Source organism: Nicotiana tabacum, chromosome 4 (assembly GCF_000715075.1).
Source record: "Nicotiana tabacum cultivar K326 chromosome 4, ASM71507v2, whole genome shotgun sequence".
Taxonomy (NCBI): Eukaryota; Viridiplantae; Streptophyta; class Magnoliopsida; order Solanales; family Solanaceae; genus Nicotiana; species Nicotiana tabacum.
In genome coordinates this window covers 3954448-3974166 of record NC_134083.1, presented here as the reverse complement: position 1 = coordinate 3974166, position 19719 = coordinate 3954448, and the positions used below count along the sequence as shown (strand labels likewise).

Below are 19719 nucleotides of genomic sequence, written 5' to 3'. Positions count from 1 at the left end.
AGCCACGAAAATGATGCGCTTGAGTTCCTTTTAGATCTTGATAAAAAGGGGAATCATGCCTCTCGACACATAGACTTTCTAAGACCTGGCATAGAGCAGGGTGATTGAATTCTAAGGGTTCAAGGTGCACCCTCAGTATGGAATCCAGGTCTTGTGGATCAATGAAGAATTGTGGATCCTCCCGACCATAAAAAAGGAGTTGATAGAGGGAGGAAATCTGCTCTCGAGTTGCAAAACACAATTCGGTATTGAGGAAGTCCCGCACCATGATTTCGTACTCCCTGGGTGAGAGGCCCTGGGTTTGTAGGCGCTCTCGTACGAATTCCACCCATTCCGGATCCTTATCCGGTTGATTCATATAGTGGGATAGTAGCTGCAGTTCAAATGGGAGAATACCAAATATGGAATGAAGTAAAATAGCATCAAACAATTTAGCATAGATCCTATATCCAAAAGTTAGCAAGCAATAAAGACATATGAACCATTTCAGAATAGAAAGAGCCCGCTGTAACTTGGGCCTTGTTATATAATAGAAAAAGAGTTTCACTTCTAAATCCAAAGGGAGATAGAACCTAATAAGAATGAGGAAAAGGCATGACCAGAAGAATTGTGTGAAATAAGTGAATTTATCCAGTTGAGGCATTCTTGATTGATTGAGACAAAATGATTCCCTCAATACAGCTTAACTCCGTCAAGCCTGTACGAGTAGTGAAGAAGTATAGAGCACTTTGGTTGGTTGTTGACCAACGAAAATCATGGGAGAAAAAAAGATGGACAAACGAAAAAGGGCTAAAAAAAAAAGGACGAAGTAATTTCGTATATAAAGATATGGGTTTCCGGGTTTAGATCGAAATTACATCCCCCAAAACCTATACTCATTCCTGTTTCACTTGTGCGTTTACAACATCCATTGCTTCTGACTATGTCGATGAAATGGGACCGCGAAGACAACCCACCACTAGAGCTTGCTTTGCTCTCGCTCCGCTCGCTCCCACCTGTCTTCTTCCCACTATAGTGAAAGATCTTTCACTTCACCATAGCAGGAACCTCGCTAACCTTCTCGGCCAGTTAGTCTAACCACAGGGATCCCCTCCTGCTTACCCACCCACCGTAAACTCTTACTAACAGACTTGGAATACGAATGAGATCAAAAAGGCCATCATTGGGGCAAACGATGCAATAGCTTCGGTTAGAGCAAAGCCCAAAATGGCATAACCAAATAATTATTTTGCCAATGATGGATTTGAGGTTGCTCTGCTTCGTAGACAAGACTCGTTCCGTACTTTACTTACGAGCTCGTGTAGTACTCACCCCTATCTCTAAAGCAGCTTATGCACTCCACTCGTTGTCTACTAAATGAGCGTTAGAGCGAGCGAGTGAAGCCCTCAATTTAGTGGCTTCCCTCACCCTCCTCTTTCATTTCCGCTTAAGCTTCCCCGGTTTGTGGGATTAATTGATTGGATACCCGAGACCCATAATCTTTCCTAAGAACAGCTTCTACGATGATAGGCATAAAGGCATTATTAGTTCCACAAATCTCACTGCACTGACCATAGTAAACTCCTTCTCGTTGTACCGAAATAGAGGTCTGATTTAAACGACCAGGTACAGCATCACATTTGACACCTAAGGAAGGTACAGCCCAACTATGAGGTACATCAGCAGATGTTACAATAAAATGTATATAACTTTTTGCTGGTACAACCACTCTATTGTCGACTTCTAATAAACGTGATTGACCCAATTCTGGATCATCTTCTGGAATCGTATAACTGTCAAAAGTGAGTGACTGTTCATCGGAACTGTTATAGTCCGAATACTCATAAGGTAGGGTCGACGCCCGCCTCCCCCCAAACTGTACTTGCAAGTTTCCCCGCAAAAAGCTCTCCATGCCTACTCTTAGAAAGAACACTATTTTTCTTTAGTTAGGTAGTTCTCCCGACCGTAAGACCCTTTATGAGTAAGGTTAATCGAAGGCCGGGGAAAGTTTATTGGCAAGAGGGAACCATTTCTCACCCAGCCCTACCTACCCTATGTATTCGAGGGAGAGGCTAGAACCGAAAAAGACCAGGTTCCACACATATGAGACAGGCAGAAGGTATGGGACGAGCAGTTTCTTGAAGAGCGAATTCGATCCTATAGTCGTCTTCTTTGTTCGAAAAATGCACAGTGGAAAGGGATGCTAGTCGGCTCGGCGAAGTTGTAGCCCAAAAAAAGAAGATCCAGAGTGATTCCTCACCTATCCTGTCAGGGGCCCAGTGGAACGCTCGAGTATAGATTCCCTATGCTCATGTAAACGGCCGGGGCCGGCCGTCCCATTGATCTAAAAGGATCCAGCCATAGGATTAACCAGATATCGTTTGTCCACAAACAAAACAAAAACAAAGTTGGGTTTTAGTAGTAGTTCATGAGACCTCGAATTCCCACGTTCCAGCGTGCATTATGCCAACAGGTCCCACCACCAACTCTAGCTGAGAAGTTGAGTCACCCTTCTTTTTTTTTCTTTCAGAAATAGAATAGAATAAAGAATGAGATAGTCTATATCCTGTATCGATCATAGGATCACTCTATGAATAGGTCAATTCTCTGTGACCTCCCACCGTTCACGACATCCCTTGCTTCTCGCAAGAACGGCTCCTCGGTGGAGGAGTAGAAGCGCTGGTCCCCTTCGGTCAACTTGCTTGTGCCTGCTGTTACCTACCGTAGGACCTCCGTCCCCGAAGCGAAGAAAGAGGAGCAGGAACAAGAGGTTGTCCTCTCCCGGCCCAGTAGTTCCGCAACTACTACCGTGGTTGTTGCCAACGGGGATCCCCCATTCCGAAAGGTTACTAGGCCGGCCGTTAGGTCCAAAGTTGTATACCACTGCTATGGTGCCGATAGATTCACTACTTCAGCGCCGTTATCGGACATTGCAGGCTGAGCATCTATTTCTCGTATATCGTTCCACACCGAGAAGAGGGATGTGTACCTCCAGCAACAACAAGAATGGAACCATAGGCTCCTATGCTGGGAGCATTTCGGGGTATAGGTCTAACCACCTCAACTCCCCGTTTCTGGCATGCTATAGTTATTAAAGTCTCTCGACGGCGGGAATGGGAGATTACCGGTAAGCCAGATGCTTCGCGAACCATATTCAACTTTAAGGCATTTCGTTGCACTTTAATCACCCTCGTGAAGAGGCGCACTCCGATACCATTGATGTCCAATAGCTTTTATAGTAATGGCTGGATCTACTACTACCTCGTCCATTGAGTATAACAGAGCAAATGATGGTATAGCAATGAACATAGGGATGATACTAGGAAATATGGTCCGAAGAATCTCGATAGTAGTTCCATGAACAATCCTTTGCGGGATTGGATTTTTTTTATAGTGGAAATGCCATAAAGCGCGACCCAAGATCCATGATACGAAAACCAAAATCAGAATAACGAAGAAAAAGACATCGTGATGTAAGTCTGTTATTCCTTGCATTATAGGTGTTGCTGCGTCTTGAGATCCTAATTGCCATGGTTCCGCTGCATCACAAGGAGCAATTGTGAGGAATAGCCATTCTAGAACAATCATTTGGTTTGGTTCATTCTTTGACTGCTCTGCTCCCCCCAAAAAAAAGAGAGACTTCATTTCTTCCACCTTCCCTGTACGAGTAGTGAAGAAGTATAGAGCACTTTAGTTGGTTGTTGACCAACGGAAAGCATGGGAGAAAAAAAGGAAGAATTTACGCAATTTCTTTTCTAAGAAAGAGATCATAGTGATTGATGGCTCTTTCAATCCACCGAAATGGAACGCTTTGGCGTGTACCAAAATGGAGAATTTGGGTAAGATTTATAAGCTTATGACCACTGAACAAACTTGGTTGACGAACATAGTTTATGCGCCGCTAATGTAGCAGCTTGTCGAGCATTTGACAAACTCACACCATCCATTTCAAATAGGATTTGTCCCCTGGACACACGAGCAATCCAACCCGTAGGATTTCCCTTTCCTCTTCCCATTCTTACTTCTGTAGGTTTCCCGGTAATAGGGATATCTGCGAGAACTCTTACCCATATCTTACCATTTCTTCGGAATTGTCCGCTCATAGCACGATGGAAGTGTCAGATTATAGCACGACGTGCTGCTTCAATGGCTCGATATGAAAAACGATCAGCTCTACAACTTTTAGTGCCATATCTTCCAAAACCAAGTTGTGTACCGTCCGGTTTGCAACCCCTACTACATCTGCCTTTACGATATTTACTATATTTCGTACGTTTCAGATATAGCACGTCCCTTTTTTTTTTACTATATGAAATCCACACTTTGACACCTGAGATTCCATAACGAGTAGATACTTCCGTAGGAGCATAATCTATTTTCTGGTTAAATACATTACGAGATGTTTTTCCATACTTTCCGCATTCAGTTCTAGCTATTTTTGCACCTTCTAATCGACCTGAACAACATATACGGATCCCCTCCACCCCTTTTTTCATTACTAATGGAATATCCTTCACTATTTTACTAAAAATGGAACGAAATGATCTTGTTTTGTTCCTCGGTTGAAAAGAGATGTCTTGAGCAATCGGAGAAGCACTTTGATAAACAGATTTGATCTTGACCGATTCAATTAAGGTATTAGTGTTTGGTCTATTATACAACAAAGATCACATTTTTTTCACTTCGTTCAAATAATAGTCGTACCCGTACGGAATTCTTCTGTTTCTCAGTATGATCTCTATCATCATCTCTATTCCCCTTATCAATTCTCCTATCCTATTTAGGTCTATGAATTTCTCTATCAATTCCATTATCTTATCCTTACCCATGAGGTTCTAACATTTTATCCTTAATTGACCTAGGAGTTGTTCCCGGGCATCCTAAAAAAAAAGGTTATTATACCGAAGAAAGGAAAGAGCGAGATGGTGGTTTTTGTTATTCCCGCGACGCGAAGCATTCGCTTGGCGAATAAAGTAGGTCACCCTCTTTTTGGCTTCGGCCAAACACTTTTTCTCGCTGGTCGAGCTTTCTACAAAAAAAGCGATGCAAGAACGTATTCTTTTATCTAAGCTTCTTCCCTGTGCATTAGCTCCCCCCATCGTAGATGGTTCAGCCACGCCCGGTGCCACGAAATGATTGAGAACTACGACGGGGTCAAAATAAATTTTGTTCTTTGTATTCAATAAGTATTGCATGATCGAATAATTCAAGGAAGGGCGGACTGCGGGGAGGGTCCTTTTAAGTAGATGACTCGTCGGGCGGTCAGAGCGGGACTTCTTTGGGAAAAAGAACTTGAATAAGTTTGTTTTTCTGAAGGAGTCGTTATTTTCTATCAGGAACGCTATGTCATTTTCAATCCCGGCGTATTTCGAATGCTTGAAGGCCCCCACCGGCCCTTCTCCTTTACCGGTCTGGATTTTTCGCGTCGTTTCAGTCGCCGTGGTCGACGGGGAAGAAAGAAATGAATGAATGTTCTTTTGGGAAAATGTATAATAATACACCTACCGAGACGAAAGCCAAAGGTGAGTCTCGTAGGTGGACGTATCGAACCGAAATAAGATCGATTGGACCCGCCAATCGAATGAATCGTAACACTCGTAATGATCGACTTTACGAAGATTCCATTGGATTCTGGAAGCTCGTAGCATTGGTCCGGCATAATTCCCAAACTTAAGAAGCTGGGGGCGTGCCCGCCGGCCCCTGACCTGCCTCCGATTACTGAAAGTGAATTCATTTTCAATTATCCTAAGCCGGCCTATCATTCATTGGTTAGGGTTAGGGAAAAAAGCTAGCTGGAAGTAATCTCTTCTTCTCAGTGAAAGCTAAAGGCCCTGGTATAGTAGGAGTGTGGTGCGTGCTCTCTTAATTCTGTAGATGCGCTCCTGGGAAGGAAAGCCAGAATTTTTGATGTAGATTGATCAATCCCGCCCTGTTCAAGTGATCGCCCCGAGCCGAGCGAGATTGGAGACCGCCTTAATGATTATTCGTAATGGGCCTACCATTTAACGTACGTATGTCATGTAGTTTTTGTTTTTGTACCTTTGCCGTCCCTCAGCCCCTCTCCCACCTTTTCTATTTATCATTAGAAGTAGGGCGGGTGGCATACCTCACTGAGCTATCGATCGCGAAGCTATCGCCCGGTTCAACCAACCGTCCGTCCTGGTGCCTTTGCTACTGATTTGACCGCTTCTCATCGTTAATCCGGGTTCACCTTGGCCCTCGCCCCAGAGTTCTTATGAAGACTCTGGTGGTGCATGTGTATGATAGGGCCCCCCATAAGCACCAAAGATCGGTGATGTTGTCATGATAAGTGTGGGAAGTTGATAGTGTACTCGATGATTGAAGGACCTATCGACTTGCATTAACTTCCCGTGGCTAGTAGGGGGAACTTTAATGTAATTGCGGATCCATTAGAAAAAACTTGGGGGTCGGCCTCCTGACTTCAATGCCTTTATTGAAGTGATGAGCTTTGAAGATATGATTTTCTCGTTTGGATTATTTGATTGGGTTTTCAATGACAGCAAATTGACTTGGAGCAATAATCAAACCGGTCAACATTGTATCTGGGCCAGACTAGATAGAATCCTTTTGAATGGGGACTGCCCGCTTCTATATAAAAGCCGTTTTGCTTCCACCAGAGTTGACCATTTGCCTAGAGTATCCTCTGATCACTCTCCTCTAGTAATCTTCTTAGAAGATTATAATACTCGCAGGCCTGGGGTCTTTCATTTCCAAAGAATGTGGATTCGGCATTCTGATTTTCATATTGATCTCAACCATGCTCGGGAAATCCTTTTCAAGTCTTCTTCAGGAAGATTGACTCGACAAATAAAGCACTGAATTGGCGAACTATTTCAGAATATAGAAATGCCGAAAACGAAGAAGGCCAATTTGCTCTTGAACAGAGTTGGTCTGCTGATAAGAAAATTCCGTTAGATTCGGCCAAGAGTAACCTTGAAAAACTTCTGCTTTACGAAGAAAGATAGAGAATAAGCACCTTGAACCAAATTCGGAACTTGTCTCTGTATGGCAGGAAGCTCTCAATTTATTTCATACATTACTTTCTTCTCAAGGTTCGGTGCTTGAAGATGAGATCCTTGAGACCATCCCCTCTCTAGTCACAGAGGAAGATAATAAGATGCTTACGAGCCCTCCTAATATGGAACAAGTTCAAAAGGTAATTTTAAGCATGCCGGCGCGCACTAACCCAAAAAAAGGTCTCCCCTATCCTTTAAAGCCTGATGACTTTCCGGATTCTTTTTATATAGAAAATATTGTTGGGATTTCAAAAACTTCCAGCTGGTCACCTTATTTCTTCGCTGAAGGTGCGATCCCCCGTTCCATCAATGCTACTTTCCTTTCTTTGATTCCTAATATTTTTATCTAGGACTACCTCTATTTAAATCTAAATAAAAAAAATTTCTCATCTTCTGGATAGAGTATAAAATAAAGTGGTAGGAGATGAAAGCATTGTTATCCAGTGGAGGGCGGCTTATTTTGCAAACATGTTCTTTTCTCGATGCCTATACACCTTCTTGCAGGGATTCCAGTTTCAAAGGGAGTTCTTGACCAGTTGGAAAAAATGTTAGCTAACTTTTGGTGAGGCGGTGATGAAGACAAAAGAAAGCTTCACTGGATATTTTTTTATACTATGTGCCTACCTATTCAGGAAGGGGCTTTGGGTCCTCCTACTACAAGACATTTTCAAGAGCTTTCAAAAGCTTTTCGTATGAAGTTTACCTGGTCAATAAGAGGGGGGGGTACTTTCAATGAGAAGAATATCAGAGAGCCAGGGGTGGAACCAGAAATCAGTGCTAGCTCCATTTCCAATCCACCATTTTGAGCCCTTAAGTATTGGTGGGGTTGCCTGAAAATAGAACTGATTTCACTCCAAGTCCTGACAACCAGGTTTGGAAGCAGCAAACCATAGGGGCTTTCAGATAGTTTCTTTTGAAAAAAGCAGTCCAAAGTATGACTCCCTCTTATTGACCAGGCCAACTCCTTTACTAGTTATTTCTCCAAAATCATAGATGTGCTTGACGCACATGGAAACTGCTTTTTCAATGATATCGAAGCATTTTTGCCTCACAGAGTGGTTTATGATATCAGGAATAGTGGTATATTCACATCTCATCAGGAGGACAGGGGGATATGGAAAAAGAATCGTAGTGAGTCATTTATTCTCAAAGCTGGTTGGGAATCGATAAGAAATCGAACGGACATTCAAGCTTGGACTCAATTTGTCTAGGATAAAGCCATTCCTACAATAATTAGCATTTTTGCGTGGAAGCTCTTATTTGACTTTGTATGCGGGGATTTCAGAATCAGTTAAGGGAATAAATTCAGACGAAAGGTATAAGATTTGCAAGCAAATGCTTGTACTGTTCGGAGTATGATAAATAAAGTATTGATCACCTCTTCATCAAGAGTGAGCTTGCTATGGAGGTTTGGAACCATTTTGATCGCCTTTTCAATATAAGATCCTTCCAAACGGATTCCATTCGGTTTAACAGATCTCGCAGGAAATCCCAAGTTGGCTACGTCACGTCTATGCTTACTATTTTTTCAGTTTGGGAACTCTGGAAGGAAGGCAATAGCAGTAAATTAGAAAACCCAATATCTCAACCGGCTGCTATTATTCAACAAATTACGGACTGGCTGAAAGACTGTTCTCAGCTTCTTGACATCAGATCATCTTGGACATTTACTGATTCTATTCTTCTGGATGCGCTCTACATTCATCAAGCTCGTAAACTCACAATTGACTCCAAAATCATTGTTGATTACTTCAATGAAAATAAAGAAGCCCCTAAAATTACCCATACCTAGACTCATGGTGGAGCCTCATTTCATCCAAATTCTCGGCTGGCCATTTCAAAATCGTCTATACATTTAGAGAAAACAACAAAGTGGCAGACTCTTTAGCAAACTTCGGCTGCGATTCTCAGTTTGACTATAGGTTTTCCTCTACAGCTGATCTTCCTCAACAAATTCAGGTTTTTTCTCTCAAAAAAGTGGGCTTATTGAATATCATATTGGTTTGGCTTTGTTCACTTTCATTTTATTAGCAGTAATGTTTTTGGCTATCTTGTAGCTCTTTGTGAGCAGGTCTATGTACTTTTTTTTAATGGGTAAGGTTTTGGCATCCTCCCCCTTAACCCCCCGGCGGGGGGCAGATGGAGTATTGACGAAGATGCTTGGGACTGAACACATCCCCCTTTACTTAGTAGGGCTTAGGAACGATGTTGGCAAATGATTGTTGAATATAGTTACTCACCTCACAGCCCAATTTCCTCTGTGGGGTGTATACCAGCCGGGTTGCTGCCCGGAGGACCAAACCTGACTGCTGGGACAAGCTTGGTATACTATCTTCCCTTTATCAGCAGGCGGTATAGTCGCATTGCAGTTATTCCACCAGTACGGGTCACTTTATCTGGATGTAACAGTGTAGTAGCAACTGCAGACGGGGTCGACATGAGACGTCGGTTCTTGATTAACATCCTTTTGCCACTATCTTTCTTTCCGAAAAATGCAGCCCCTACCATTAGTCGTCTATGGAGATCTGGGATTCGGTATTGAATCAATCCAACATTTTGTTCGGTCACTTCAGCAGTCATAAAAAAAACCTAATTCTATTGAGTTGATTCCATCTCCTTGACTTTGTTCACATTCAGTAGCAGCTTGCTGGTGTCCTTTCAGGTCAGGAACTCCTGCAATAGGCAGCTAGCCTATTGGAAAAAGACTACTCTCATCCCTCTCCCGAGGTAGCTACTTTTTTTTCGTGCTTCTTAAGTCGATGTTGACCTGTATATAAGTCAGATGTTGGAAAGGGAAGCCCCCATAATATAAGCACTCTTTCAGTCAAGTAATGCCTTTAGAGCCTATAGTATAGCTGAGTAGCTAAGAGCTTCTGGTAATTTAAAAACGTAGGAATCGACTTCTTTTGCGTTAATGGGGCTTTGAGGGACGTCTTCTCTTTCCCTTATCAAGCAAGTCACACCTAATCGCCCTTGATGCCATCTTGATAACTGGACTGAATGTCTCATCATAGTTTATACCCTATTGCTGGTTGTAGCCTTTGGCTACCACGCGAGCCTTGTAGCGATCAATAGTCACATCAGACTTTGATTTTCTCTTGTATAACCACTTGCGAGCCGATACACAAATTTCTAAATCAAAATTTAGCAGGAAAATAGGATGAAGCCCGCCAGAAAGCTTTTGACAAAATAAAGGACTCCATTCTAGTGCCTACAACGCCAGGAAGCCTTTATTACTATACCTATCAGTCACCGAAACCACTATGGGGTCTATGTTGGCTTAATACGATGAAGACAGACGGAAGTAAAGGGCCATATACTACCAACGTAAGAAAATGACTGACTACAAGACCAGGTATACCAATTTGGAGAAAACCTGCTTGGCTTTGGTTTGGGTAAGGCGGAAATTGAGGCATTACATGCTGTCTTACCCAGTACATTTAATAGCTTCCATGGACCTACAAAAAAAGTATTTGTTCGAGAAACCCGCCTTAACGTAACGGGAAGGACCGCAAGATGGTTACTGCTTCTGTCTGAATTCGACATCACGTATGTAACCAAAAAGGAAGGGCGATAGAAGAACACCTTGCACCCTATCAAGGAGGAACATGAGTTTAAGGATTGCTTCCCAGACGAGGAAATAGCTGTCACAGAAGAGGAGGGCATGGAAATTTGACTTTGATGGCACGACTAATCAAAATGGGTACGGAGTAGGGGCATTGCTGATTGCACCTGATGAATCGCACACCCCCATTGCCATTAAGCGGAACTTTTAAGGAACTAAGAATACCACAGAAGATGAAGCATGTATCCATGGATTAAAGACTGCCTTGACCCTGGGAATATAAGAAATCGAAGTATTTAGGGATTCGACGCTTATCATCTGCCAAACTCAAAAGAAATTAAAAACAAAATATGAAAAACTTTTGACATACCATGCTTATCTTGAAAAGCTCACTGAGCAATTCAAGAAAATCAGTTTCTCTCCACTACCCAGAGAAAAAATAAGTTCGCGGATGCATTGGCAACACTGGCCTCCATGATAAACATTCCTGAGGGAAAGTCCGCCCAATCATGATAGAACAAAGAAGCAGCCCGGTGTATTGCAACCTAATAGAAATTTTTGAGTTGACTCCCGACATGTTCAATAGTGATCTTTTGGCCATTGAAAGGGCACCCAACGGTAAACCATGGTTTACTGACATCAGGGAATATATTGAACACCAAACGTATCCCAAACATGCAACGGAAAATGATAAGAAGACAATCAGGAGGTTGGCAATGCAATTCGTTGCGCGGGGATGCGATTCGCCAAGCTGGGGCAAATCTTTCCCCTATCTCTAAAGGGGTTCGACTCAATACTCTTGTGTGTATCCTTTGGCCACCAATCTAGCCTTCAACCCCTCAACAGCTCCATCAGCTTTTTGTTGACTTTATAGACCCACTTGTAGCCCACTATTGATTTCCCTAGAGGAAGAGAGACTCAATCCCAAGTAGCAAACCATTCTAGTGCTACGATCTCTTTCTGCATAGAGCTGCCAGCAGGGTTGAGATATGGCCTCTGCAAAGGTATCAGGTTAAAAAAGATGGATGAAATTGCAAAAAAGACTCGTGGGAAGTAGACAGAGACTTAGTTGATACAAACCTATGAATAGGAAAATGAAGACGGGTGGATCTACGTACCCCGAGAATAGAAGCTAGAGAACCTAAGTCTGAAGAAGAGTCTTGGTTCAAAGTATAAGGAGAGAGGGAGACCACTGAATCAGTTGGCTCAGCTCTGAAAACTGAGTGACGAGAGTCTGTCTTCACAAACCTGCGAAACTTCCCCTTAAGCTGATCAAGCTGCTGATCACTTTGGTCACCCGGATCTTGCTGACTCTATTAAATCGGAGAATTCTGATGCTGTCTCACATAAACTCCTCAATAGTTCCACCCCTCCCCTCTAAGGGGAGACAAGGGAACATAATGGCCCACCATCACAGGGAATCTCAAAGCCCTGAGCTCCGTAGTAAGGCACATGTTCGAAAAAGGTGATATGTCGAGAAAGGTGGAATTGTCGTGTAGAAGGATCATTAACACTTGTAGCCCTTTTGAGAGAGGGGTACCCCAACCTCACTCAAGAAAACACATAGAGTGAGATGTAGGGCTCAGTTTGTCTTGTGCAGGAGATGGAATTTTAACAAAGCACGTGCATCCGAATACTCTGAGGTTTGAATAGTCATCTCTTTGAAAGAGAGTAAAACGCCCAAAGATAACGTGTAGAGGAGATCGCTCACCAATAATAGGAGCCATCGTCTTCTTACTCAGATAAGCGGCCATCATTAAATTGGCTTTACTAGGGATCCTATAATAGGGAACTTTCATTCCCAGTAGAAGTCCTCGAGCAACTTGCCTAATACTAATAAATAAGGGGAAGGCCCAACATTTTATATTAGTATAAGGAAGGCGCTAGCTAGCGCCCAACCTATACAAGGGCTTTCCACCTCCATTTGGTCGTGCTGCTATGATGTAACGTGCAGTCGTCCCAAGGCAGCAGGATGTATGGTATAGGGCCCCCTATTTTATCTCCCTTAAAGTCCTTTATGGATTTCGAGTCGGGAATAGAGCAGTGGCTTATTCGGCGCTATATCACAATTCATTCTCGGGCATAGCTGTTCACGAAAGGTGGCATGGGACATCTGTCAGCGGCGGGAGTCTTACATCCGAGCGAGAGGTCAGACCAATCCCTTTCATCCTGGTCTGATCCGAACAGATCTTGTTGAATGAATTGATCCATTGTTGTATGCCCTACTTCTTAGTAAATTTCTTCCTACTCGGACCCGCCGTACTTCCTTTGACTACTTCTGAGATATAGTGGAAACATTTTGTTATGGTGGAGAGTGGGGAGTGAAAAGACCAATGCAGCAGAGAACGACTGCATGAATCAGAATCCACTTATTAAGACAGACGACCGAGAAAGAAAGGCTCCGCATTCGAACATTGGTTGATCTTAGCTTAGCGTGCTAGCCGCTGCTTCATTTCGTATAGTGATAACACTTTCTCTTTCTTAGCGCTCTGCCCCCCTTGTATAGTAAGGGCTACTTTGGTTGCGTGACTTTCTCTTATAGGGTGACTTGACTCAGCTTGACCTACTTGACTCAGCGGTTAGAGTATCGCTTTCATACGGCGAGAGTCATTGGTTCAAATCCAATAGTAGGTAAAACCGACCGAAACCCCTGCTTTTGCCAGCATGACCGCAAGCACAGACTGGTAGCAAGGAGTCAATTGAATGATCAAAGCATCGGTTGCTTTCACCTGTGGCCTTCTTCGACCGCCTTGACACCTTAATATCAAGGAACCCCCCCCCCCCATTCCACAAGTAGGTGGAGACCTGGAGGGTCGGAAACCCCAACGGGAAACCTTTCACCGCGCCACACGATTCTTTCGCGAAGCGCTCTTTCCACTCCTGCCCCCGCAAGCAAAGAGGTTTCAAGATACCAGGCGACCAAGTGAAAAAAAAAAAGCTCTGAGCAAATCTTCTAGAGAGCGTACCCTTAGTTTCGACTCTTTCTCTATTCTAAAAATAGAAAAAAGAAAAAGAAGCCAATTTTTATTCTATGGACCCCTTCCACCAGATTACTTTACTGACTGTAATTCATTCAAAAAGAGTAAAGGAACTGGTTTAACAAAAGGGCTCTCAAAAGTGATCTGATACCTTCTTCCCTTGGTCTGGGAGGTAGGTTATGTAGGCGACAACTATTCATAGGTTGCTCGATCAGGCCAAATAACCAATTTTGAGTATGCCTGAGATTGCCATAAGATCTTCTCCCTCTTGGAAACAGGCTAATCAAAAGGGGGCACTTTTTCCATTTTACTTTTTTTTCATTTTCCGCTTTCTTGCCTTATTATATTATGGGAGTACAATGTTTATGGATAGTATGTTGCATTGGTTAAAACTTTAACCTCACATCAGTGCCTAGGGCCTACTGAAGCGCTGCAGATCCTAGCAGAGTATCATGAATGAAGGCCTAAGTGATGCTCATCAGTGTCGGGACAGCGCCAAAAAACGAATAGATAGGTGGTTCAGTATAGTTTTAAGTAAATATCAAAAAAAGAGTTTGTTAATTATATACCATATTTTGATGGTTGAGTGACGAAGGAGAAGAGAGATAGCATCCCGACTGGCTAGCGATGAGGAGAAAAGAATCCCAATGTATGGTCCTAATTTAAACATGCCACCTACACGACTCACTACATAGGTTTAAGGAATGCAGGATAATATGGTTCCTCATCCCTCGATATAAAGAAGTTTAGAAGGCAAGAATGATAAGCATTCGGGCCTCTAAAGCAATATTAAAGTGTCCTCTTGGATAAGAAGACCTAAAACACCAGTCAAGGGAAGAAGGTCGGTAACAAAAGGGAATCTTTCTTTTTCAGTTAAGTCTGCGCATGAATGATCCACTTGCCGCCGCTGACGTGACCATCTCTAAAAGATATGCCTCAATCTGTGGCAGATCAACTATAGGGGGAATGTGTTGGGAGACGACCTCCCGCCGCAGTAGTATGAGCCTTCCCTTTCCTTGATGTTACACAGGATGCGCAATGGGGGGGTAGTACGAGGTGACTGATAGCATTACATTATAAGAATAGAAAGAGATGTTAAAAAGAACGACCATGGAGACTTGGGGATCTAGAGCAGGTCTTTCTTGTATATCCCTCGTGTCGAGAGCAACTTCCTCGAATATCAACGCAGGGAGCCGCGAGGAGAGGACTTCCAGGGCTCGATCTACGGCTGCGTCCCGTGGTTTGGTAGAATAGACACTTCCAAGGATAGTCTACACACACAAACCCAATCTCGTTTTCTTAGGGTTATGGTGGCACTATGTTTAAATTGACTTCCCCTCCCCTTCAACCTGCCCCAACTCCCTATATATATATATTATCAAATAGAAGAGTCAAATATAAGAAACGCAGTAATCCTACCCATTGTGAGAGGCATCTTCTACTTTGTAATTGAAGGGTTCCAACCCTTGCTTCGTCGCTCAGTCCCTTGCTTCTTTCCTCCTCTTTTTCCTTTCCGGCTCTTTAAACCAATGTGATTTAATTCCAGGTGCATATTTCAATTATGTCTTCCATGATTTTTAGATCCAGAGGTAGCACCGGTCCATCAATAGCAGCATCTCTTCCTCTCGCACCTGGTCTAGTATCTCTTAGGTCGATATCCAGTAGCTCCAGTAGCAGCAGAGGGAGAAGATCGGTAGTAGAAGGTAACGAACTAGAGACTCAGAGAGAGATCAGAAGCAAAACTCGGCAAGGCAAGGAGAAGGCGGAACCCAGGTGCTACACTAAACTAGGCGTTACCTGGGGCCGCACGACTCAGGCAGACTCTCTACCCGTGCGCGTGCCTATTTCGCTTTAGGAGGTATCAGAGCGGAGTTTTGGGTAAAAACCTTTCGATTTCTGCTAATTCTCTTCTTGTTGTACCATGTACATGACGATAGCAGTGGAGTGCTGTCAGCGGCGGCTGTTGTTAAGGAAACACTCAAGGATCGAGTGACCCAACTTGATGGCAAGGTCGACCATTTGGACGGATAAGTGTAGACTATGGCAGAAAGGCAGGGGAATCCGGAATCGTTGGTCACCAGACGCTCGCTAATGAGTACCGCGTCTTCCCAGTGAAGTAGAGCCGTCTTCATGGGGCCTCAACGATACCGGTGGTGATGTACAAAGCGTGACGGACCGGGTCAAATTGAGGAGCTTGCTGTGGAGATAGGTTTCCGGTTCGTGAACCGAATGTCTCACCTGGAGACTCCAGACTTGAGTCCCGGAACCACAGCCATTCAACGGGATTCGAAATGCCAAGGCTCGAAGACCTCTGGGACATGGAACAGTACTTTAAGGCTGTTCGTGCCCCTTTTGACGACCAAGGCACAATGGCAACAATCTATCTCCATGGGGATGCGAAGAATATTTGAAACGACTTTCGAACCATCACACGGATTCCGACCCAACTACCGTAAGAATAGAATGGAAGGGGAAAAAATGATTCTATGTGCAGACGTGAAAGCTCTATCAATAGAAAGATTCTAGCTTCTTTTTATTTAGAGAGGAATGATTCCCTCGTCTGAGAACCGCCATTCACATACTATTCCTCCCCACTAAAAAGAGCGATTGAGAATCTTGAGAACCTAAACAAAAATGCAGAAGTGAGCATACCCTAAGGCTCTCCTCTCTCCCCCTTTTTTAGCCAACACCATCAACCCCATTTTTCACTGGGTCAAAGCCTAAAATCTGATGAATAGAAGGAAAGGAGATCAGAAAGATAGGCGAACGACTTGACTATAGTATAGGTCGGATGTTTCCATGAGCAGTAAGCAGCAGATCTCCCCTTATTTTGGGAAAGCTGGTGGCCGCGTGTGAATTCTTTCAAGGCAAAGGGCGGCCTGATTCGACATTCTTATTTACTCTGATCCGGTCGAGGTGGTTTTCGTTTACCAGCACATAGGTGTTCTAAATTCCTATGACCGAGTCTTTCTGGCCCCTGTGAACATCTTTTCTTAATGTATTAAAGAGGGCCTCTCTAACCGGTGAAAAGTGGTGGGTGTCCACTAACGGTCATTCCTGGCTCGGCTCCGATAGCGCAATTTCGGGAGGAGTCGGTAGTTGGGCACTGGATCCCTTCGGACCTGGAGAATGTGTGACGCTGGGTCGGGGTTTGGTGAACCAACTGGTCGCTCCTCTAGTTGAAGTATCGGGCCCCTTTTTCGTTGCCTAGGTTACACCTTCGGAATACCCCATAAGGGAATTTTTTCTACTCCCCACAATCTTCACTTTACGCCACACCGACTCCCCTTTCGTCATAAGGCGTGGAATTAGACCAAGGGGAATCTCTATAGGAACTAGTCCCTTATATTTCGCACATAGGAGATCGAGACACAGCCCCAGGGCTATGGGGAAAGATGTAGATCGATCTCCCTAGATAGACAACTACATAGAGGGTCTCTACTAGTCTATATATTCTTTTATTTCGTTCCCCCCGTAAGAAAAATATTACAACCTATGAGGTCTGCAAGTTTCACATCTAAGTAATACCCGATCCGATAGTTTACGATATAGATAGATAGATATATATTTCTAAAGAACATTCTAAGAAAAGATATTAATAGATATCGGTAGTTGTCCGGTCGTACCCAAACAATAATATTCCAGAGGGAAATGCACCTAAGATCAAATATTTCGAGCCGGCTTCCGTAGAAAATTCAGACTTTCTTTTTGATGCTGTGATCACATAAAAACATAAACTTTGAGGCTCAATAGCTAAATACATGGCAATTGAATCATAAGTCGAGATCATAAAGAGCATACCGCGAGTAGGAAGTGGAATTAATACAATGGATTCAAAAGCATCAAACCTCTCTTTTTCGAAAGAATTGAAACACATCGAAATGGTACCAGCCGTACTTAATAATAGAAGGATTTGGCAGAAATATGTAAAATTGTCCCTTCTAAAAAGATTATTCCAGAATAAATGGGAAATAGTTAGGAGAGGTGCGCCAGCGGCGAGCAGAAGCAAGGTTATTAGATACCTCAGGAAAGCCCGGCCAGAACCACATGTGCAAGTTTCCCTGCATGTGGCTCGTCCGTGATAACTTCTTCGGATTTGCGTGAACTAGCGGATCAATCACTAAGTGGGGATGCTCCCTCCAGCATGAGCGAACCCTTTCGGAACTGGTTAAGAATGGGCAGCACTATCCCAGCCCGGATCCAGCTAGGTTCTATTGATCATGTCCCCTTCCCAACAGTTGTACCTTGTCTTGGGGCGTCTTTGGCTTTACGATAGAAAGCTCGCCGGAGAAAGCCAGGTGCCGTAGGTAAGCTCTATTTGGCCCGGAGCATTGGTTTCCCATAACGAATAGGCTAGCTCTATCTCTCAATTACCTATCCTATGCTCGAGAAGGTCCCTCAGTTCCTCAGCAGCACCTCGAGGTGCATTTAGTTATCTTACATGAGACGAGGGCTATTCCCCACTCCATGGCATGACACCTTTCGCTCATTCATTTCGCCCGTCCAGACGCGGCGCCCTTTCTCATTATCATCTACCGCCCTTTCTTTCCTCCCGGCTATTCACGCATGAAGATCGTCGTATGTATGCTCGACTTCGGTTGCCGGTGCAGGATCAGTCACCCGGGCTAACAACCCTCCTCCAAGAAGAATTGTGCTATGCCCCCGATCCCTATAGAGCGAAAGAGCTGCCTGGTGATCCCTAGGTTGCAGCACGTCCGATCGTTAACTCCTCGCACCGCTGCCGCCGTTTCTAGGACCGACCGATGCCTCACCTGCACAGATACCTACGTAGTGTAGTCTCGGTCGCACATTCAACATAGCGTTCGGACTCATGTGCCTTCCAGAACCAGGGGTATTCGAGCCTGTTGCGTACGATTAGCCAGCCTTGCGGCGGCAAAAGGATTAGACGTCCCCCCATGCTACAGTTCCCTGCGGTCCAAACCCGGTGCTGCTTTAGGTTAGGGAGCTGGACGACAATAGCTCCTCCGCATCCCAAAGCGCGCTGCCCTCCTAGGCGCGCAACACTAAGTAATCCAAGCCAACCCACATTACTGACTAACGGTGGATAATCATATTTCTTAGAGATACTAAATACAACTCCATGAATGAGCAAAATGAAGGTTGCATTAATGATAAAGATCTCTGGGGAAACCGCTAAAAAAAGATTGAACATGTGGGAGGATCCGAACGAATTCTGCTTTCATTTCCCCCGTATGGAGCACTGAGTTACTTACGTTACGGTCTTCAGCAGGCAGGCTGCACTCTAGGCGGCTAGGAAGGCTCGCTAGACCAGCAGCCAGACCAAGAATGAATGTGTAATGATGGTGATTCCACACCAGGCTCAATAAAAAATTGAATGTAGAAAGGGGATCCTAAACAAAAAAGGAGTCCATGACCCCTTTTTAGAGCGTATAAGGGGAGGTCGAATTCCAAACCTTTTCTCTCGAGTATACCCATTACCAAAAAATATACGTCACTTTGGGACACATGCGCATAGCCGCCGCGCGTGGCTAAAGGTCAACCAAAAAAAAGAGCTCAAACTCTTTTTTTTTTTTTAGTTCCACTGAGAAAGTCTTTTCTTATAAAAGACGCCACTCTACGAGGGAAGATGCAGATAAAAGGCCAATAGCCCGATGTCAGCTTCTACGGCATAAGCTTTAGATCTATCAACGAACAATAAACATTTCATAAGAAAAGAAATTTTTTTTGTTTAAATCTCAAAGAAAGGTATAGGTGAAATTTGGAACAGTCATTTCAATCTTTTTCTTCCAAGAAAAAGATTGAAAAATCCGTCAATAAATGACGAACTCCATTATACAGATGATAGGACAGGGCTAAGGCAGTAATCTCGACGGAGATTAGGATGAGCTTTGATGAATAAAAGAAGAATTGGTAGAAATTCTCATAGGTGAAGCAAATCAAACCAATTTTCAGACAAAGAAGATAAAAAAAAGAAAAGTATAGTGGCTAGGAAAGCTCCGGAGATTCTATGGGAAATTGAAAACGTCGAAGTAAGCTGTGGCTTATAAATAGGAAGATGAGGAGATAAGGGGCGAAGGATATTCATGATATTCGAAAAGATTTATGTTCATTCGCTCTGCTTGCAGAGCGGTATACCGAAAAAAAGAAGCGACTACCTTACTTAAGCAATTCTTCTTAT

The 19719-nt window shown here is 43.7% G+C and overlaps 1 pseudogene; it reads right to left on the bottom strand.

The window, feature by feature from the left end:
* Positions 1-3833: 3833 nt before the first annotated feature.
* Positions 3834-5638, bottom strand: LOC107830461 (small ribosomal subunit protein uS3m-like; annotated as a pseudogene).
* Positions 5639-19719: the final 14081 nt, after the last annotated feature.